The sequence below is a fragment of the Camarhynchus parvulus genome, chromosome 9, assembly GCF_901933205.1.
Source record: "Camarhynchus parvulus chromosome 9, STF_HiC, whole genome shotgun sequence".
Taxonomy (NCBI): Eukaryota; Metazoa; Chordata; class Aves; order Passeriformes; family Thraupidae; genus Camarhynchus; species Camarhynchus parvulus.
The window spans coordinates 16,721,853-16,744,795 of NC_044579.1; the positions used below are offsets into that span (position 1 = coordinate 16,721,853).

General features: G+C 45.1%; 1 protein-coding gene across 1 annotated transcript in view; it reads left to right on the forward strand.

Annotated features, from left to right (window-relative positions):
- Window positions 1-6,599: 6,599 nt before the first annotated feature.
- Window positions 6,600-22,943, forward strand: part of SCG2 (secretogranin II) — a 30,675-nt gene continuing 14,331 nt past the window's right edge. The window contains exon 1 of the mRNA XM_030954213.1: window positions 6,600-6,902. The gene's annotated coding sequence lies outside the window, so the exon portion shown is untranslated. The remainder of the gene's footprint in view (window positions 6,903-22,943) is intronic.

Consider the following 22,943-nt stretch of genomic DNA (forward strand, 5'->3'; position numbering starts at 1 on the left):
AAACCCAAAGGTCTCAGTTCTGCAGCTGATCTGTATGGTGGGGTTTTCACTACCTTTATCCAGTGTCTTTATGAGCATGGAGTCTGCATCATCCTCCTGCATCACTGAATTTGTGGTTTTGAGGGCTGGCAGAACTCTGAGCTCAGACCAGGTAGCAGTGTCCTTCTGGGGGAGCTGACAGCATTCCTGCTCAATTCAGTAATGTGTGTGTTCCTTGGCAGGATCACAGTACAAAGGAAATAGAGCTGTTGATTTAAATGTCTGTTAGCATATTTCAGGGATCTTTTTTCGTGAGGGTAGCTGGGCTGGGTTACAGTATATGAGTGAAAGCTTTGTGTTTGTAGCAGAAATAACAGGCTGTGCTGCGGGAGAGTTAATGTTTGCTGTCATGGAAACCTGTTGCCTTGGAACATGATTAATGACACAGGCTAAGGGAAAGGGAGAAGCTATTCTTGAAATTAGTGTTGAGCAAACCCTAAGCAAGACCAGCAGTATACAATACTATGTATTTTAGTTATTTCAAATTCTGTTCTCCAGTTCACTTAACCTTGTCTTTTAATTTACTTATTCAACAGCTCTTATAACCACGTTTTTGTGCAAAGAAAGTAGTTCAAAGCTAATCCTTTGGCTGACTAGAAAGAAATAGCATGTTACTTGCACTCCCAGTACACTACAAAATTTGTTCAACTTTTCTTGAAAGCACACACTGAAGAGAAACTTGTGGCTGGTCTGGAATGTCCCAATAGGCCAGGGGACAGGAGCAGCTTAGCTGAGGGTTTTTGCCTTTTGGCTGTAGTTGTAGGTTTAAGAGAGTTCAGAAATATGAGGTAGGGAACATTTCTGTGGACTGAGCCATTTGGAGAAATCTGGTTACTCCTGTGTGTTGGTGTGGTAAGATTGCTATTCTGTAATGCTGAAAGGAAACAGTGAGGGAAACATACAAAAGGGGTTTTAAAGTTAGTGTCACCCTTCTGCCATCTCCTTTTGGAATTCCCACTGAGACTTCTTTCTTCTGGAGTTCCTTCCAAACCCAGTATGTCTCATTACACACCAGATTCTGCCACGGGGAATAGAATGTTTTTCTCCTGCAGAAGTGAATTTGTGTGTCTGCTGTAAAAAACAGCACTGAAGGTAGAATCTCTAGTTTACACAGGGTGACAAATTCATTACAACTTGCTGTGAATTTCAGCTGCCCTCTGGACCAGGATCTTGCATGAATAAATTACCAGCAGCTCTAAGTCTCCCTGCCTTGTGGAGATCACACTTCAGGGCCCTCCTCCAAGCTCACAGCGAGGGGTCAGCCTTAGCTGGGCTGAGCCAACAACGACAAGTCACAGGTAAACATCTTCACAGAAATTTCAGGTGAAAGAATGTTTTTACCTCTCCAGAGGGCTTAGGGTGGGGTTCTAGGTGAGTATTATGCTGCATAACAGCTCTCAAGGCACAATCTGACAATGTAGCAAGAAGGAAATATTGTGGGAAAAAGAACAAGGAGCTGGCTGGATTTGTAAACTGACAGCTACACTGGGGTGAAGGAGGGTTTTTTCTGGTGTCTGTTGTCAAGGACAAGGTGGTCCTTGCTTATTCTCAGAGGGAAAACTGGCTTGGATAATGACTTCTTGCTTGGCAAAAACTGACACGGGGTTATGCTGGCAATGACAAGAATGTTCTGCTGGCAAAAAGGTACCGCAGAGAGCAATGAAATAGCGTAAGTTATTTTAAAATACAGTAGTAAAACATTGATTCATTCTGCTTGGGTTAATATGAGGAAACATCAACATTTAGCATGACAGTTCTGTCTGAATGATGATGAAAATTGTCAAAAAGGTTATGTCCTAATGTATATTCTAATATTTATGTTTAAGTTTGGCACAAGAGTGGAAAGCCTAAGACCTCAAGAAATCTTGTTCATCCTTCAGTCCCAGGCAGGATCAGCTGCTCTTAAATTCTGAGTGATGTTTTTGTAACTTCTTCAAATCAGCCTGTGGTGGACATTTCAGAACATTCCTGAAGCATCTGCCCTGAAACTAAACTCCCCTTCTGAGATGAAATGCTTTTCCTGATGCCAGCTCCTTTATTGCAATATAAGTACAGCTTATGTACAGTACAACTTGTGATACCAAGCAGAGATAAAGAAAAGCCTCCATTCCATTTCCCTGCAGCAGCCCTTTGAGGGCTCTCTGTTCTGCTGTCCAGCCCCCAGGTAATGCTCAGGAGCAGGGAAGCACAAGGCTGGCTGTGCATTCAGAATGGGCTGTTGGGTGGTGTTAACCTCAATCCTCTTGAACTGCATTCAGTGGTGGTGATGAGGAGCTGGTCAGAAAATGTCAATAGCAACTAAACCAGTTAAAAGAAGGAGCATCATTCCTTTCTCCTGTTTTCTCACACTCTGACTGTTCAAAACACCTGAGCATGAGGCCTGGATTCAGCAAATACTTTCTACCCTGTTACAAACATGGTAGACATTTCAGACTGCTTTAAAGGGGCACTTGCATTTTTGAGTTTAAATTACCCCCTGCCAGGCTGGCTCAGCACTGAAGAAACAGCTATTTCTTTCCAGGTGTAGGAAAAGGGGAGTTCTTTTCACTGTTACAACTCTGGAGTCATGATTTAAGATAAAATTAATGAGAAATGAAGCTTGTTTAAATTCTACAGGTTCTGGCCATGGGTGTGAGGTTCCCACATGTTATTTTCCAGCTGGGATGCTGCAGAAGAGCTCACCCCTAAAAGGCCGGGCTTTTCTGGATGGCAGGAAACTTAAAATATGAAATGGGGTATGGTTGGAAGGCAGACAGTGAAGGAAGAAACGTCAGAAGGGATGATTTCTGTCTGGCTGGCTTCTCCTGTGGGGTGCTGGAGCACAGCTGGGCACAGCTGCAGCCTGGTGCCTGTGGAGGGGAGGGCTAAGAGCATACATCTGGTGTGACAGCTGGTTTCTGACAGAATGGTGGCCAGGTTAGTCCTGTTCAGGAGGTAAGTGCCCTAACAGTGTCCCAAGGTGTGTTGGCTTGGAGAGGAAATGGGAAATGAAATCCTTTGGGACAGCAGAAGGACTTGAGGGGCTGGCAGCAAGACAGAAGGGTTTGCTGTTGGTTGGCTTGTCCTGCCCTGCATTAAAACAGGCAGAGAAGCCTGTGTGTCATGTGCTAAGAAAGTTGTCATAATACCAATATTGGAGCATCCAAAAATCTGGGACCCTAAAGATCTGCAGATTACTTTGGTAAAAGGAAAAAGTAACAGAAAAGCAAATGGATTTTTAGAGAGAAAGAACTTCCATTTTGCTTCTGTTCCTTAATGAAAATACAAAATTTGTTTATAAATGTACTGATGGTTGTTGAGGAATTTCTGCCATTTCTTCTGGTAATGACTTTGTGTAGCTGCTGAGGGCTGTGTGTGTGTGAGGCCAAGCAGCAACACTGGCACAAGTCAACAGGAGTGAAAATGCTTCCTGCTCCCCTTCTGCTCCAAGGTGATCCCGGCCAGGAGCAGAAGGGAGGTCCCCAGGTCTCTGGCACTCAGCTTCCCCTTGGCACAGGCTGGGGAAGCAGGAAATCTCTTAGTCAGGGAGGGCAGCCAAGAGCTTAGAGAGGTGCCCAGTGGCAGCTGGTGGGAGCAGAGGCAGACTGCCCCGCTGCCAGCATCCCTGCAGGGGCAGGGCAAGGAGGATGAGCCGCCCCATGGGGAGGAGGGGCTTTTGCAAGGGGGAGGATTGAGCAGGAGGCCTTCAGGTGCAGCCTCCACACCATTTTGGTGGTGTTACCCACAGCCTTCACTCATCTCTTTCTGCATCACTGCTGCCCCCATTCTCTTTACCACCTTTTTTTGGGTAAACTTTCCTTGTTTTCTCCAGCCTGGTTTCCCTTCCTTTCCTTTTCCTGATGTCTAGTGTTGCATAAACTCTCCTTCACCTCCTGTCTTTTCCTCTCTCTACTGATTTTCAACTGACTTGCCACAGTTGGAAGGCAAGGCTCTGTATCTCCAGGGACAGTAGAGCAGTGGAGCCTGGGACCCATGTTCTGCTCACCCTCAGCTCCTGCTGATGGCATTTCCACCACCTTTCTCTCTTGTCTCCTTTCTGTGTGAGCTTCTGCCAAGAATGCAAAGTCTGTTGGAAGGCCTTGTTTGAGGAATGACCACATTTCTGGTGTTGAATTTCCCATTTCTCCCCCCGAGGAACTGCAGAGCTCAGTCTAGCTCAGGTGGGTTTTGCAGTTTGTGATGCTTTGCATTGGGTATTTCTGCTACTAGATCAGATGGCAGCTTGGTGCTTTTCCAAACTGGAATGTTATTTAGAGTCCAAATATGAGATTAAGAGCTATATGGAAAACTGTTTAGACTTCATTGCTAATCAGTTCTAGAAAGATGAGCAAGAAGAGTATTTGCACTCACATTTTAGCATGTTTGTTGTCCAGAGTTAACTCGGACACCCAGAGGGCATTTTTGCTGTGAACTTTCCATCTCTGCTGCAGATCTATTTGAGAAAACCGATTTGGAATGCCAGTAAACAGAGACCCCACAGAAAAGCAAGCAGTTAAACCAAGCCAAGGCTAAGAATGCTAACAGAGCCAAAAGGTCAGACAGGAAACGCATTTCACACCAAAATGACAGAAAGATGGTGTTCATTTTGTTGATTATTTTTAAATGGAAACGTGTGTTGGGCAGAGCCTGGAGTCATGGCAACTCTTGGCCTGTGTGTGACAGTTTTTTCTGCACTTTTTCTGTTACATGTTTGGTCTACCATTTCAGTCATCCTTGCCTTTCATACTGTGGCTGTAGCCTGGGCAGGCCTGGGGAAAGGAGCCTGGTGTGAGCACAGCCCTACCCCAGCAGCCTTTTCCATGTCTGCCACAAACGCCCTGGGTGTGGCCAGCCCCACATTGCCCTGTGCACTTTCCAAACTTCCACTTTTCTCCCCGATTGACTGACTTTGGTGAAGAGATGGAGCTAACAGCAGCATTTCTACTTCCAACACCGTGCTGGGGAGGTCAGGATTCAGGAGGTGTAAGTCATGCTGCCCTCCAGGCAGCCAGGATTGGAGCTAAATATATCCCCTGCCATTCCCAGCTGAGGAGTGAGAGTGCTGCCTGGCTCACAGGAGGCTGGGGCTTGGCTGTGCTGCCTAAAGCTAGCAGAGAAAATATATATCACAGGTGTTAGTAATTAATCCCATGTAAGAGCTAAATCTCAAGTTACCCAGCTTGTTCCCCTCTCCATCACTTTGAAGGTTTTCTGGGTAAAATGCCAAGGTCCATCTAACAGGACTTGCAGTCTCAAGTAAAAATCTGAGTTTTAAATACATAGAAATAGCCCCTTTCTAGGTTACTTCTTCTGCTTGTAACTTATACGTCTCCCAGTCCCATTTGTTTCACAAATTCAGGGCTGTGTTCCTGTGTGACTTTTTCATGCCCTCACATTTCACATAGCCTTAGCAAGGCACAGAGGACACAGGCTCTGCAGTCTGGTAGCACAGGACTTGTTGATGCTTCTCTTCCCGTCTGTTTGGGCACCCTCCTCAGGTGTTACGGGCAGCATCCCTGGGGCACTCCAGGGACTGATGAACAGCTGCTCTGGGCTGTGTCAGCATCCCCTGAGGCCATCCCACCTTGCCATGAGCATGGGGAGGGCCAGGACAGGGCATGCCTCACTGCCCTGCCCAGCAGGGAGGTTCCTGGGGGGTGCACAAGCAGCGTTTGCCAGAAGGCCTGGGGCTGGGAGGTTTGTTTTCATTTCTTGGTCAGTATCTGATAAATCAGAGTGCCTGAAGAAGTATGTTCATGGTCTCAACAGAAAAGTTTACACTTGGAAGGTGCTGTGGGTGCGTGCTCAGGCAGCAGCAGCAGAGATGACCCCTGACCAAACCCCTGTGTTTGGGAGGAAGTTCAGGCTGTTATGTTGATACCTTTTTTTATCTTTTTAATGAAACCTCCTTCCTGCCATTTCAGAGGAGAGGAGGCTTTGACGTCATGAGCTGATGAGTCACTGCTGTTAACAGGCCAGCAAGCAGGGATTGAGAGTGCTGTCTGCAGCAGCTGCTCTGTTAATCATTCACAAAAAGCCCAGAGAAAGCTCAAGGGGAATGCTTGTGAATAATTAAATTTCTGTTTTCATTTTGAAGACGCAGTTGATTTACCTGGATCTGCTAGAATCCAGGTATTGGGAAGTGAGGGAAGAGGACAATGATCTCACTGATTTGTTGATACCACTGTAAATAGCTTTTAGATAGTCATTGGTATCAATAAAGCATAGGCGTGACTTAACAATTTCATGTAAAGCTTATGTAATGTAGTTCTGACCATCATCTACATCTCACTTGCCACAACCACTTTAACCATATTTATGTTTTCTAGAAGAGAGCTCTTGGGGAAGCAAATGCCCTTGATAGGGCAAGACATGGATTTTACTGGAAGGCTGGATTCTGTATGTATCTCATAGCCTAAAGTTGTGTATTCTCAAAGAAAGCAGAGTTGTGTTATCATTTTACTGTAAAACTGCCATATTTTCTCAGTGCTCTCTCACAGGCAGCTCCTCACAGCACAGTCAACAAACTCCAGCTCCCTCCTCAACCGGCTCACCCACTCTTTTATAGCCCTCATCCTTATTGGATGCAGCTGTGGCCTATTAAGGGCAGGCCTGTTCCCAATCTTTGGTGTTTAGTGCAGCTGCAACTCCTCAGGGGTGAGATTGCCTTCTGCACTCTCTCTTACGTTCTATCCCACCACAGAGTTGCCCAGGTTTGTTCACTGATAGTTCTCCTGTTCATAAACATCTTCTGGGGGTGACTGGATCATTTAGAGCTGCTGCTAAATTGGTGTCGTGACAAGAGATGTTGCGCTTGTTGTGATGAGCTTTAAACTTCAGCTGCCAACGTGCCACGATCAAAGAGTTCATTGGATCTGTTTTGGGTGAGTAGGACTTTTATTTCAGACAAGGTCAAAACTGGATGAATTCCTAAATACTGAATTATTCGCTGCTGAACTTTTCCTCTCTAGTTTTAAATGTCTTGGACAAGAGCTGCTGCCTTGTACCCAGAGATAGAACAAGATGGGCAGTTTTACTCCCAAAGCAATCCCAGCCCCTAGTTGGTCAGTTGAAGCTGCCTTAGAAGAGAAGGATGATGCTTGGTCTTGACAAAATATGAGTTTTAGCTTTGCCTACACAGGTGGAGTGCTGGGACCATGGGGAGTGTAGGAGTGCTTACAAACCCTGACTTTAATTATCTGTATAATGTGATGAGGAAGTTGTTGTTCTGCCTGTCAGACAAATAAGAGAGAGCCCACACAACAAAACCATTTGAGTCTGCTGAACCTTTCTGTCTTGGGGCATTGTTTTCATGGACCTGTGAAAGCCCAGGGATATGTAGGCAGAACCTAATTAACTATAGCTCTTGAAAGAGAAACTTTGAAATGGTTTGTTGAAAACTGGCTATGTTTTTCATCTTTCAGCACTGTGGCCAATTTACTGTGGGTTTGCTTTCTTGAATTGATCCGTGCAAAGTTTAACTGATCCTATCAGCTCCTCCATACCCACATTAGCCCCAACTTCTACAGCTTCCTAAAATGTGCTCATTCAATGGGCTGAGTTATTCTTGATAGATAAAAAAATCCTGGCAGATGAAAGCAGATACCATCCCCGTGGAGGAGAGTTGTCCTGGAGCTGCAATAGCTGATGATTTGCCATTTCTGCAATGAGATGATTTCCAGAGCCCGCTTCTCAGTCTGCAGATACAATGGCCAGTCTGGACCCTTTCAGAAGAGCTGGCCTTGCTCCTTGACCAGGGCCAGGCCTCCTGTTTAGATATTTAGGGGTAACAGCAAAGGGCCAGCAGAGATGATACATGAAATCTTATGGAGGGGAGCAGGGGGGTTTACTGGAATGGTAAAATCTGGGATGGGATGCCAGCAACAGGCTGACTGCCTTGGGTGGGGAAACCAGAGCAGAAGTGTGGGAGAGCAGTTCTAGTTATGAGGATTGTACCTTTCCAGGTCATTGCCACGCTCTAGTGAGTGGGGAGCATTGTCAAACCCCCCCTGGAAGGGGGGATCAGAAGGAAATGAGGTTTGCATTGATTTTGGCAGGGGTAGAGCTCAATTTACAGATGTCAGCAGTGAGAGGTTCTGCACGTACCCTGTCACAAGCAATTGGAGACCATGAACCAAGTGACTGTGTGCCCCACAGAATCAAAGCCTGAGGAAAAGGGTGTCTGAGAATGGGTGATTTGTAACTTTGGTCCTGGCACATCTCTTCTGGAACTTTTCATGTTTGCCTTCTGAGCCTTTGAGATTCCTATGTTCAAATTCCTATTAATTTCAGGCCCTGGAGAGACTTACATATTGAAAGATGTGTTTCTAATAAGTAAATGATATTATAAGTATACCTGGCTTTACTAATAACTCCTGTTATTGTGAGATTTGGATTCTTCAGCCTCACAACGCACTGAGCCTAGACAGATATCCCACTCCATCTTGTGGGATAGAGCCCAGTTTGGATATCAGAGCTCAGGGTGGTTATTTATACAGAAGGGGAAGAGGTGTCAGCAAAGCAAATAGTGTTGCTTGCAGATGGAGCATACATTGTATGACATGCTGTAATAATGAAGGTCTCACACCAGAGCTGCCAGCAAAAATTGAGGAATATTGAAAATAGGGGAAATCAAATAGGAACTTAGGAAGTGTGGAAATAAAAGAAAATTAGGAAACCAGTTAAAATCTAAACCAAACACCGTTTCTGGAATCAATATTTTTTGTCTCAAATGTTGGTTCTACAGAAGATGTTTTTTTTTAGTTGCTCATTAAAAAGTGTCCTCCTGAAGAGCTATTGTTCCCTGGGAAATCAGATGTGTTGTGTAGTCAAATATCATATTAAAAATAGAGAAGGATTTCTGGAAAGATGTAGATGCAAGAAAGCAAAAAATTCTGAAGAGGTTGTTAAAAGCCACCCAGAGAAAATGGCCATGTGAGGTGTATTACAACACTGAGAAACCAGCAGCAACAAGAAATCCTCTGGGACACCAAAGCCTGGGTCTGCACGTAATCCTGAGCACCTGGGAGCCTCTGAGCTCCCTCCCTGGAGTCCCTGCCTTGTGGATGAGGACAGCTGATGGCCTTTGCTCTGACATTTCTATTACTGGAAGCACTCTGTGTGGGAAGGGCTGGAAAGGTTTAAAAACAAGTTTGAAATTTTTCCCAATTCTCCAGACACATTTTTTTTCTCTTAATTGCAAAGCAAGTATAGGCTTTTGGGGCTTTTTTTTAATGACTGATTCAGCCAGCCATTTAATCTCTTGCTCTCTGTACTCAGCAAAAATGTGAGTTTGTCTGGAAAAATAATAATTGGAGAAAGATTAACACAAAGGATCAAAACAAACTGGGATTAAAGGATGGGTTCAGGAATCTTTCTCCAGCCCAAGTCAACAGTACCCAGAGATTGTCCAGCAGGTTTTGGCACAAATCAGTGTCCAAGCCTGAGCCCTGTGGCATTGCAGGGTGGGTGTTCCCTCCCTCAGACCCTCTCATCTGAGCACATCCTGGCTGCTGCCTGCCTTGGTGCTCATTAGTGATCCCAGTGTTGAGCACGAAAAGGCACCACAGTTTGCTGGTCAAATCATCAGATTCTTCACTCACTTCTGGCCCCTCAGTTTGTGCTTGGGAGAGCTGGGCAAGGCTCTGCCCCAGGGCTGCAGTCAATGCCTTACTCACACAGCAAAGCATCAGGGAGTTCTTGTAATGCCAGAGCTGGTTTCATTAGGTGTGTCATCATTAATTATTGACAGAGCACTCAGAGATGGGCTTCTGATAGTTCTGTTCTTTGTTTCTTTTATAATAAAAAGAAGAGCTTCAGAAGTTAAATTTTAAAAGTGTAGAACTTTACAGAGGTGCCTATTCTGTCATGCCTGAGGGGATGCGTTTCTTTGCTTCTAAGGTCAGAAACGAGTTTCTCTTTCATCTTCCATCCTTTATCAGGCACTGTGGGATTTCCAGAGAGCTCTGTCCCATGGAAGCCAGCACATCAGATGGCTCCAGTGCATCAGCCAGGAGCTGTTCTCCCAGGTTCCAAAGGCAGATGAGTAGCTCAGACTCTGGTGCAGTGCACTCTGCTGGTGTCGCCTCTGCTTCCCAGGAGACACCAGCAGGATGCTCAGGATCCCTTCTGCCTTCAGTCCATGCCCATGAAGATGCAAATACCTGTTGCACCCCCTGCCCTGGCAGCCTGGTCTTGCTTGTCACATCCTTCTGGACTTTGTGGCAGGATTCTGAGTGTCCCTGTGAAGCTGCTCTGAGTTTTGAGAGCGTGGCACCTTGTGTCCTCAGAGAGACAAAGACATGCCCTTCTTTTAGATCCAGCCTGCTGGAAAACAAGGTCAACCTGATTGTTTTGGAACAGATGGCTTCCTTCCATGTAGTGGCATTTCCCTGGCTAAATGGAGCCTGACTAGACATAAATATCAAATGTAGCTATATGTGGAGCTATAAGTATAGCAATGAATTGTAGGGTTATGAGAATTTAGAGCTGCTGAAGAAATTATTAATTTTTTCTCAAAAAATCAGTCAGCACTTATAAGTAACTAGTTTTCTTTATCTTCAATACTCATCCTTTAAAATAAATTAAAATAAGAGGTGACAGGTTAGCCCAGTCCCCCCTGGGGAAGGTTTTCAGTGAAAGATGCCTGGGAGCAACTGCATGAGAAGAGTTTGATATATTCTGAGCCATCTGCCCCAGTGGAGTGAGGGTTTGTTGAGTTCTGTGGAAATGTGAGCTAAACCAGGTCTGATCTGGATACTGAAACAGGAGATTGATGGGGAAGTGTGGGTTATGAGGCTGGAAAGGGTACAGGTGAATTAGTGGCACACAGAAAGACTACCTTACTATTCCCTAATAAATGCATGCTGCTGTCAGTTTTCCTTGTTTTTTTTCAAAATATAGGGAATAATTGTGCCCCAGATTCTTGTCTGATTGTATTGCACCATGCCTGGGGAGGGTAAGGGGAGTGCATGTCTTATTTCATGCATTCGAGTACTACTTGAGATTTCCTGTTTTTTCAGGGTGTCCATATGCATTTCCTGGTCCTATAGAAGTAATTTAGATAATATTAATTAATTGTTTCTAATACTGCTGTGCAGGAGGGAGCCTTCAGAGGCCCATTCCAGCTTTATTTTCATATGGCTGAAAAAGCAGTGAAGGTTTCTGCTGCAGGGTGTTTTACTCTGTGTGAGGGGGTGGCTGTGGTGGCATGAGGAGCTCTGCCTTTCCAAGAGGGGCATTCAGATCTTTCCCCTCCAGCTTTATCTCTTTATTAGCTTTTTCAGAAAAAGCAGCAGAAATCTAATGTAATCTGGTTGGTGTTCAGAGGCCCTGGCTCAGTAAGGGGAAATGCTGCTTCATGACTCATTTCCACTTTGTGCACTGAGTCACTGTCCATCCCTGCTGCTGGAGTACCTGAAAGGCTCTGACTGCATTCCTGGGCACTTGGAGTCTACCTAGCTTCAGTGAACTGGAGGGAGTTCACTCAGAGACAGGGCAGCTTGTTGTCCCTTCTGAAACACCATGAACTACAGAGATTAGCAAGTGTGGTTGAAAGGCTGGCTTAAAAATGTTCAGGTTTCCTTTGCCTGGTAGGTGATAGCTGAGCAAGGACTGAAACACAGCCACAAGGACTTCAAAGGGGTTCACATCTGAGCTAGAGCTCAATTTCTCTTTCACAGCTTGGGCAAGTTTCCAGAGCAGTAACAAACTCCAATGAGGATTTTAAATATCATCATCCTTGCAAGTCAAACACCAAGCTCAAGTGTGCAGTGAAGGAAGAACCTTGACTGAGTGCCCAGCCATATTTGTGTGCCTTTGAGCTCCTGTGTCTGAGCAGGAGGGGAATAACCATCAGGAACACCTCCAGCCTACCTCTCTGGGAGACCCTCAGCTTTCCTCTCCTTGGGTTTCCTTCTGGGTCTTTGAGCGCTTTTTTCATCTGCTGGTTCTGCTTCCAGAAATGCTGCCAGCTCCCCACACTTTGTCTTTCCAGTCAGGTTTGCCATGGTGACTGCATCCCACAGGTCTCCCTGGTCCAGCTGCAAGTCCAGAAGCTGATATGGTCTTAGGTGTGAGCCTGCTCAGCCTCTCCTCACATAATCCATCCACACATGGCAAGAGATCAAGGTATTTTACAAGCAAATCAATTCATTACAAAATAGAGAGTTTTCTGAAACAAGCACTTGTGTATGTTTAAAGGATTTTTTGTCTTTCTTCACAAAGAAGTTTTTTGTTCTTCATCAATATTGAAGTCATCCTGTTTTAAGAAATTTAGATGAAAACTAACTTAACACACTATACTCCAACATTCTTATAAAAAATGCTCACTTGTTTAAATGTCTTTACAAAATGTAGGGAACAAATACCAGCATCAGCATTGAGACTGAAATAAGGCTAGATGCATCATTTATTTCTCAGTGAAGTTGGGCTACCCAGCTCCCCAAATCCACAGGTTTTCATTCTTTTTCTTTTGATTTTGGCTGCCTAAGGCACTAATTATGTAGCAAGGCAATATAATGTAACATTCCTGCACACAGCCCTTGCCTTTAGTTTCAGTATTTCCAAAGGAGACCTCCCAGCCTGCTTGGAGCATCCTTCCAGAAGGCAAAGTTAATTCAGCACTATTCGGAGACCTACTTTACAGAGACATCCTTTCTGCTCCCAAGTAAAAGTTCCTGCTCACGAGAGTTGTTGACCCTCTCCAGACACTTTCATCCATCAACCCAGCTGTTAGTCCAGAGCAGCTCTGGGGTTTTTTACTTTGCTGACACCCAGTGATCAGTGAAGTGACCAAAGGAGGGTCAGAGCACCTGCAGAGCTGCTGGCTGCCTTCCCAGCCCTGGGGTTGTGTCTGACTCCTGCACAGATCCCGTGGCAGCAGCCTGGAGCTGGGCTGGGACCGTCCTGCCCCAGTGAGGTACAGCCCCTGTGCCAAACACAGAGCACAATGTCACTGAGGATACAGCCCCTGTGCCAAACACAGAGCACAATATCACTGTAAGCAGGTCTCACTGTATTATATAAGGCAGTGAGGAAATTAGCAGGAAGCAAAGCAAAACCTGGTTCCATGAAATCTGATTAGTAGTTTTTGCTAGTGAATGCTGGCAGCACTGAGATTTTGTGTTGTTTCACAGAGGTTGGCTGATAGTGACTGGGGCTGAGCAAGGATTTACATGTGCTGTGCCTGAAACAGTCTTGATGTTCATGTGTGGATTTAAATGCTCCTCAAGTCTGTGCAGAAGTGAGTCCCTGAAAACTGACTTTCAAAGGCTGGAAATGTATTTCCCAGGTCCCTGGTTTTTTGGTCTTGCTCATTATAGGAGGCATCCTTCCCTCTGTTTAAGGTCTTTATGAGCTGTGTATTGCCAGATGAACACAAAAAAATAAGACTGATTTATGAGTTACCAGCCCTCAGTAATTCCTGATGATTGATGCAGTCTTGGTGTGGTTTGGGTTGCACCTCCAGAGCAGCTGCTTGAAGCTGTTTGTACCCTCCTTGTACCTCTCTTTTCCCTCTGGGAGGGAGAAGAGACTGTTCCTGAAACCTGAATCTGGCTTCTGAATTTCTGCAGTCTTTCAAGTTTGCTTTTATTTGTTATATTTACTTCATGTCTCTTGAAGTGGCTTATTAGTGGGATATGAATATTGAGGAATATTAGTGCTTCTTTGTTCTTAGTTCTACAGCTGCATTTTAGTTAGACCTCTTTCCCATCATTTAACTCATATGAAAAACCAGTATGTTTTGGAACAGAAAATTAAATGCTATAAATCAATCTGAAAACTAATAGCTACCAGAAGCTAATTTTAAGTCTGTGAGCAGCCCAGGGGTTTGCTATTTGGGCAGGCAAGTTTTCAGCCAACTCTCTGGATGAGATGCGGAGAGGCTGCATCACTGCAAGGCTCTGGCTGGCAGAACATGCCATAGGAGCAGAACAGTGTTGCTTAGCGACTCGTGAAGGGTGATTAACCCTTTCCCAGAGCTCCCCATATCCCTATGGAAGCCCTCCTGAGCCATCATTCTGGACAATAATTGAATATGAAGAAACCACTCTAATATCTTTAGCTATTAGATGTATTGATGTATTAATCATTAACGTTTAATGAAGGACTGTCTTAATCTTACCATTAGTTACTGAAGGAGATCACTAAATCAAAAGCCATCTGTCCATGGTATGACTGTAATTATTGCAAAGGAAGGCTCATCTAATTACAGTAAAGGTGGAGTAAGAAGTGATTAAAACTATTTTGGGACTGATGGTGGGCATTGCCACTGCTGCTATTTCTTCATATGAACTCAGGTACTTCTAAAATTTCAGCTAAATTTAAAGGCTGAGCCCATGCATTGACATTACTCTTGCAGAAGCAGAGTTTGGTATCAGTAGCAGTTAGGGAAGTTCCTCACCTCTCATCCCTTTCCAGTGCAACAGAGACATTATAAAGGCCATTTCAGTCTGAAACCAGTCATTTTAATTAAAAATATAATTGATCTTTGATGTTGATGAAAACATTGTGTTCTCTTGTTTGAATGGTGCCTGAAATTGAGCATGAGCTGATAAGCAGGAATGTGTGGGTGTGGTGGGTGGGCTGGGTTTTACCTGGTGTCACCTTTTGCAGATACTACAGAGCAGAAATCTTCCACACAGTGTCACTAATGTGTTCCAGCATTTGGGCTGACTTTTTCAAAATGTGATCGCTTCGGGTGGTGTTCACCTTGTGCAGGTTGAGCTCTCTTAATGTGCAATGTGCGGTCAGTTTAGCTGCGGACAGCCAGAGCAAGAGGAGCAGCTCTCACCACTCTCAGACAGCCCCTGGGGTGGGCTGGGCTGCCAGCCTGGAAAGAGCATTGACTCCAGCCCCAGAGAGTGCTGGCTGAGAGGAGCCCAGCCTGGAGGGGTGTCTGAGGAGGGTCATCTTCACAAGGATGGGTTCCCAGTGTTCAGTGTGCTGCTGAGCAGCAGTGGGAAAATCCCCTGTGGGAACAGAAGTTAAAGCATAGAGAGAGGATTTTAAATTGCAATCACTCTCTGTGATTTTAGTTGGTAATAAAGGCAAGAATTCCCCTGGAGCAAGAAACACTCTTGGTTTCACCTCTCCCCCTTGAGGAGCTCCAGCAGCAGCAATAAGTTTTTGTGACTATTGACCCTCTGTTCTGGTAACTTGAGAGAAGCTGGGGGCTGAGAGCAGCTCCATGCACATGGGCCCCCCAGCACCTGTGTGACTCAGCTTCATCAACAGGGAAAACCACCTGAGCTAGAAACATTTTGTACCTGGTAATGTTGAGATTGTGTTCTCTCCTGTTTGCAGATGGGTACCTCTGTGCCCTTAGCAGAGATTTACAAGGCATTAGAATCAATCCAGGAGACAGGTTGGCACGAAGGTAACCTTTGCTGTGACATAGCCAAGTGCAAGCCCTGTGTTTCTTAATTTGTGCTTGTTCTGTGTGCTGCTATCAGGCAGATGCAGACACTACTGCTGATCTTGTTTGCTGTCTTATCCTGATGCATTTCAGACCCTGGGCTCCAGAGAGCAGCCTGTGTGACAAACAAGCTGCCTGTGTGCCATGTGGGGTTTTGCACTACTGCTTTTTGAGTGAATCCATGCCACTGAAGGATCTCCAGGGAGATTAATGCTGTAACAGAGGCACAAAACAATGCAGATATTTCTGAATTGTTAGGCAGATTATTTACTGTTGTTTTGAACACGCTTTCTTAACTTGCCAACAGCAAAAAGAAACTTGTGTGACTGATATCTGAGCTGTTTTCTTTCACTGTTGTCAGTAAGGAGATGGGGCTGCCGAGCTGGGATGTTTTGGTGTTTAGCTAGAATGGATGGATTTGACTTGTCCGAAATACGATTTCTGGTGGCGCCTGTCAGAGGCAGCAGCCATCTGTCTGTGCTGTGCTGGCTGGCCTGTCACACAGTGGGGACAGCATGCATTATCACCCTGCTCTGTCCTCCCTGGCAGGCCTTAATCATGCCAGCTGTGGTGGTTTTCTGAGCAAGTGATACTGCACTGGGGCTCCCAGTGGTTCCTGAGCAGAGGAAAACTTACATCAGTGCTGTGGACAGAGGTCAGCTCAGTGCTCCAGAGGGGGAGCAAGCACAGCAGGGCTCTCCTGTGTGGGATTCACATTCTCTGAACCTGAGAGAAGCAGAGAAGAGAATGATCAAACAATTCTTATGTCATTGGCTGCTCCTGTGTTGTGCCAAAGTAGAATGCAATGTGGAGATTGTTTACCCAGAGTGATGGGGTTTTGTTTCCTTGGCCTGTCAGGACCAAGCATGTGTGCAGACTGTTGGTCAGGAGACAGTCACAGGGTTTTGTGCAGTTGAGTGCTTGTGCAGTTTCAGTTTGGATGTAGTGTAAAATTGTATAGGATATAATAAAGTAATTAATTAGCCTTCTGACATCATGGAGTCCTGCTCATCATTCCTCCCACCAATTGGGTGAAATTTCCCTGATACTCCTGAGCAGAGCCCCCGAGAGAGGCAATGCTGCTGTCCCTGTCCATGCCTGCCCCCTGGCACTGCCCAGTGCTGCTGGGCACAGCAGTGAGGGCTCACCCTGCCCTGGCTGCACCCCCAATGTCTCTGTGCTCCCATCTCTGCCTCGGGGGGCTCACAGAGCTGAGACTCTGGGGTTTCATTGGATGCTCCTGGCAGGAACAGACCTAGCTGGCATTTGTAGGGCCATAGCAAAGCAAGGTGTGTGGGTGAGTCTGGTTGCCATTGGGGAAATTCCTGGCATTTCTTGTACCTGTTCTGACTCAGGTCTGGCGTGGCTTTGTCTCTGTAGGAGAGCCTGGTCTGTGGAAAGGCTGTGATGTGCTTTGGTAGTGAAATGTAACTGCACATGGAGGGTGCTGGGGCTGTGTGGGGCTCAGGGTGAGGGTGGGGCAGGGGCTCAGATATTTCTGTGGGCTCAGGCAGCCTTGATTTGGCTCTGGGTCCCCCACAGTGTGTGAGCACGCTGGGTACCTGGGGCTGAGGCTCGCAGAGCAGCCCTGGCTGTTTGTAGAGCCCTGTGCTGCACCAGGAAAGGAGCACTGTGGGGCAGAGAAAGCCCAAACACCCGGGAGTGAGACAGGGGCACATTGACAGTGAGCCCAGGCTGGGAGCTGCCCCTGCCTGCCTGTGCACCCTGCTGGGGTGAGCCCAGTCAGCCCTGCATCCCCAGAGCTCTGCTAGCTCCAGCATGGATTGCTGTCAGCAAATACACATGTACCTGCCCACAGGGATCCAGTGCTCCATCTCCCATCAATCCTTCGGTTTAGGGGGAAGATCTGGATGTGTTGTTGTTCATTAGTTCCAGGGGTGCTTCAGCCATGTGAATTGTAAATAAGTAAATGGCATATGAAATTCTAGCCACTAGAACAGGGAAATAAAAGGCAACAAATCTAGAAATTATTGATTTTATTTTTCCAGCTGTTCATGGTTAATATTTAGCCACCCCTAGCTGTGCTTCAACACGCCTGTGAACACAAAATGTGAGACGGGCAATAAGAAGTGGCTGATTTCATTTTAACATCCTTTAATTAGTGCAGAAAATAGCCAGTTGCCCATATCTGAAGGGGAAGGGCTGCACACTGAAGCATTCCCTGAGATGAAATAAAGTGTGATTCCAGGTGAGGCTTTCTCTCAGTGCTGTCAACAGCGAGCCCTGGGGAGTTTGTTCTTTCCAGCTGGATGATAGCAAGTGACAGATTTCTTAATATTTATTACAGTGTTGATGCCTTTCAGTGCATGGCACATCAGGAGAAAAAGATTCACTGCTCTGAAGAGCTGAACCTGGCCTTTTTGTTCTCACCACTGGATTTCAGTGCTATAGCTTAAAATGTAAAGCCTGTGATATGAGATTATTAAAAGTTCTTTAGGCTGTAAACAACTATGTTTTAAATTGTGTTAAATTCATTGTGCTTCCGAGCTAGAGCCTGCTCTAATGCCACAATGCTGTAAAACACAGAAATTTTTGCAGGTAACTTCTTTACAAAGCCATGGACAGTTGATTTCAGTCACAGTACAAGGGCTATTATGTCACATTTCTCTTTTCATGTGGTTTATTTTGAGCAGTTTTCTATCCTGTGAGTTGTTTGCCTTCATACCCCCCTCAAAACCTGCTGAAAATTTTATGTCCTTTTTTTTTTTATAATAAAGGGGCCTCTCGGTCTTGAATGCTTAATGTTCAGGCTGAGATGGGCAGGGAAAGCTGTCTGCTCTGCAGGGACAGAAGCTGGGAACAGGGAGAAGCCAGCTCCATTGAAATGGCTTCCCTCTCTGTCTCCAAGAAGCTCCTGGTAACAGAGGTAAGAGTTGGATGTTTTGATCTGTCTAAAAACTAATTTCCATTGTATCAAGAGGGAAAAAGTGCTACACAATCACATAGTTTCAAGAAATTGCACATGGAACAAATGCTACATTGTGAAAAGGAGGCTCTATTTCAGATAAAAATATAATTGTTCTTGAGAAAGATAGAAGAAACCCACTAAATATGTGACTGAAAGTATATTTGATAATAGAAAAAAATGATCATCAAACCCAAAAGTGTCCCAGTTACAAATATTCAATTACAGACATTAATTTCTTGTGGCCTAGATCACCCAATTCTGTCTGGTAAACATCACCTTTATTTTGGGAGTGCTTTTTCCCCCTGACCCATGTGAAAAATTTCATCCTCCTGGCCCATTTGCCTGCAGCAGCCAAGCGTGTGTTTTCAGATGTCACACAGGGTTTGATGCCCTGAGATCCTGGGCACAGGTCATACCTTGGAGCACTGACAGTATCTAGCGATGAGGCAGTGTCCTGTCAGACACAACTGGATGAGTTATTTGTAGCAAACAGCTGATTTAATTTCTCTCCCTTGATGCCGGAATGATCTGCTGTGAGGTTTTGACTGCCAGAGATCTGCATGTGTGAAATGACAATGAGTGTTTTATGCAAATGGCTCCATGCTCTGGATTGCCTATCAGCTATGCAGAGACATTATTTCTCATCATTTGCTGCTTTGCAACTCAATGACAGTGCTTGCAACTCACTGAGCCCTGAATGAGCAGCTCCCAAGCTCACATGGATCTTCCAGGATGATCCTCCAGCAGTGCCATAGGTGTGCTCTGAGCACAAACCCTCACACAGGGGGATTTCTGTGCCCTCCTCCTGCTCATTGATGTGTTCTCTCGGGGGTCTCTGTGGTCAGAGTGACCCTGAGATGTGCCAGAGTCTCTCTTCCCAGCCTGGCAGCTGAAGGAGGAGTCAGGATTCTTCTGTTCTGGTTCTCAAGGCTGTTTATTTGCTGTTATCTATAACATTCTTTCCCTGGCCTGCTGAGGTCCATTCAGCAGGTCAGTCAGTGGCACACTGCCCACCCTCAGGGTGGTGTTGTCTTTTTATACTAAAAATGACATGTACATTATTTACAATTATTTTCCAATACCTATCACCTATGTTAGACAGTCCATCTCTACCCTAAACAAATCCAAAAGTGCCACCATCACCCAGAAGATGGAGGCTAGGAAGAAGGAGAAAGAAGGACAAGGCACACCCAAATTCCTCCATCTTGGGATCCTGAGCCCCCATTCTAAAAACCCCAAGGTTCTACTTTTCCCCCTGTGACTAACTAACTATTATTCTGCTTAGACTTTCATGGCTTGCAGATCCTCATATAAGGTAATTTTTTCCATGGGTCAGAATCAAAGGCACAGGGGTCTTGGGCTCTGTGCCAAGGTCTCTGAGCCCCCTGGCAGGGTTTGAGCCATCCAGGACAGCCAGAGGGATGTCCTGAATTCTGACAGAGTTCATTGCTGGCCAGGGATGGCAGTGCTCCCTGCAGTGTGGGGCAATCCTGAGCCCCTTTGTGCAGAGCTCTGAGCAGGCTCTGGCAGCATTTCCTTGGCTCTAAACGTGGCACACGGTGCAGGGAGCTGGGCTGCCCCTGGCAGTGGGCAGGGGATGCTCTGGGCTGGGTTTGGCCACAGGACTCAGCACTGTCCCTGCTCCTGCTCACACACTCCAGGCTTTTTCTCTGCCCAGGAAGCAGGGGATGTTTGCTGTGCTCCATATGCAGTTCTTCAGCAAGAGGTTGTACGTGAGAGAGCTACATCATTTGTGACAGTTGTAGCTCTAAATAGGAAATTATTAATATTTCATGGTTATTTTTCTGTAAGTCATGATTCTTGGGAGAATGCATCAGCCTGACTTGCTGGAGAGAATGAGCCTGCCTTGCTCAGCTTCAAATGGAAATGTAGTCAGGCACTGCATGCTAATATTGCTGCTTTAGATGAAAGCTCTCTGTCTGCCTGACTAATGCCAGTACCACAGTGCAGTTTTGGAAACTTCTCTTTCCCTTGTCAGTCTTGCAAGTTATCTGCTACTCTGCCTTTGCCTTCTGCACCTTCAGTGTAGTTTTAAATAGTACAAGAGGTCATGAATGTCAGCTGACTGCATCAACTGCAAAATCTTTGACTCTTATCTTTCCTTCTTTATTTACTTATTTTTTCCTTTCTTGAGTCATAAGCAAACCACTTCAAAATACTTCAGGGTTGCACCTGAGAATAGCAAACAATTGGACAAGGAAACATTCTTGTCTCTTTGTGATATGACTTCCTGTGAAGGTGGCTGTTCAAAATGCCTCTAAGTAACAAATACTGGCAAATAACTTACAGAACTTTTGTTCATATAACATTAATGGAATGGTCACAGGGTTACTGTCATTCAGCAGCAAGGCCAACAAGGCTTTGACTGCCCTGGGCTGCTACAAGGAAGTCTACAGGAAGATTATGGAAAGTTTGGTAAGAAAAGTGCAATGGAAGCTGCTTTTTTTCTGTTCTGCCAGTTGTTCTGTAGGAGGAGTTACACTCCACTGTAGTAGGATGCTGTTAAATACTGCAAACCAGGATGAAAGAAACAGAGGGACAGATTCCTACTTAGATATAAAAGTTTTTTAACCTGGACTCAGGCAGAAGAAAATGCTGTACGTTCCCCCAGACTGGTATAATGAGATTTAATCCTTACACAAACAGCTGTACTGGAATACAAACTATTCATAGCAGATTCTGCTGGTCCCAGCCAGGGTTTCATTGGGTTAGACACAGTAGAGAATGCTCAGAAATGTGATGAAGGAGAGGCAAGATTGCAGAAAAAACCATATGATAGAATGTGTCAGCATTGAAATGGTCTGTGAAAGGTTAATTTAACCATCCTCCACTTCTGTCCCCTGCAAGTGCTGCACTTGCTCTTATTTACAGTCATGTCTGCCTTCTCTGTCTGTGCAAAACAGTGGATATCCATCCTTGCTGTCACCCAGCAAAAGAAGCTCTCCTGGTTCTTTCTGGATGCTATTTTGCAGCTGTAGTTGTTTCTATATCACAGCTGTTCCAGATTATTTTAAGGTATCTTGGTAGCCTCTAAATCAAGCAGAAAGAAATGTATAGGAATGGCAACTACTTTGCAAATCTCTGTACTCGCAAGACAACTGAAAGTAAGTTTTGGAGAGGAATGATTCACAGCACCTGAAGCACTTAGAGACCTCATTAAGGCACAGGGTCAACTCAGAACTTTTGTCTGTGCTGTGTAAGGATTTAGGGACTCAGAAAACAATGTAGCCTGAATTGCCTTGCTTTGCATTGTTTTCTGCCTAAAAAACCTGATCAAACCACCTCATTGGGGTGTGTACAATTTTCTGCACATGTGGTTATATACCATTGTATTTGGTGATCCATCTTTTTTAAGATAATGCAGTTGCTATGTCAGGCAAGACTTGCTCAGCATTATTAAAATTCATGTTGCTTTATGAATTTAAGACTTACTTCAGCACAATGCAAAGTATGAATTCAACAATACTCTGACCTACAGAGTAGTCTTCAACTAATATGCAGTCTAGCCATGGGAAGATACCAGATTTATCAGTGGATTGTAGGTAGCTTTGTTGGTGTTGCTTTTGATGATCAACAGGGCAATCAAATGTGCATGCTTGTTTTATTATCTGTCTGCCTGAAATTTTTTGCTTGCTTGTGGGTTTTTTTTGGCTCTCTTCTCCTGAAGTGTCATTGTTTTGTAAAAGGACTGGTTGGACTTGGTTATAATAATTATGAAAAGAGGTTTGGTTGGTTTGGTTTGTTTGGTTTTGTCTGATGCCACTGGCACAGAGAAGCCTCTGCAGCTGTGTTTGGTTTCCAAGTTAATGCTGTCTGGGTGTTGCTGTGGATAGATGGTCTCTGAGCCCTGGCTGTCTGTGCAGCTGTGAGGAGTGACAACATAAACTTAGTGTTAAGGTTTTTGTCAATACTAATTAAAAATCATGGTTAAGGGCTCTCATTCAGCAAACACTGACTGCTGCTCAAAGCTCTTAGATATGTTTTTAATCTTGTGAACATTCCAAATATATTTGGTCTCATTGCAACTGAAGCATATATTTTGAATCCTGTGGGTCTACTGCTTTTTAAAAGCAAATAAATGGCTAGAATTCATATATGTGCTTGGTAGGTAAAAATCAGGAACCATAACTGGAGTTTTTATGTAGATTTACTTTTGGGAGCAGGTTCTGTATTTCTGCTTCCCTGTGCTGGGATTTACTCTGTTATGCTTTTCCCTTCAACTAATTTTTCCTACTATTTCTCTTACATTTAAGCCTCATTTGATACATTTCATATCACTGCTCATCAGCCTAATTACCCTTTGGTCCCACCTCCTTGGCACAGACCCTCACAGAGAGGCTCAGTACTCCTGCCTCAGCTCCTGCACCATCTGCTCCTGCCAGCTCCAGCCTGTGTCCGTGGTTTCCAGAGGACGTTTGGTCTCTGTGCTCTGCTGGCTCAGGCACTGCAGCTGCATCCCTGGCAGCTGCCTGCTGCCTTCACTTACCAGCTCCTGCTCTGTCTCTTCCTTCCCATTTCTTCCTGTCCCATACAAAATACCTCCATGCTTCAAAAAAT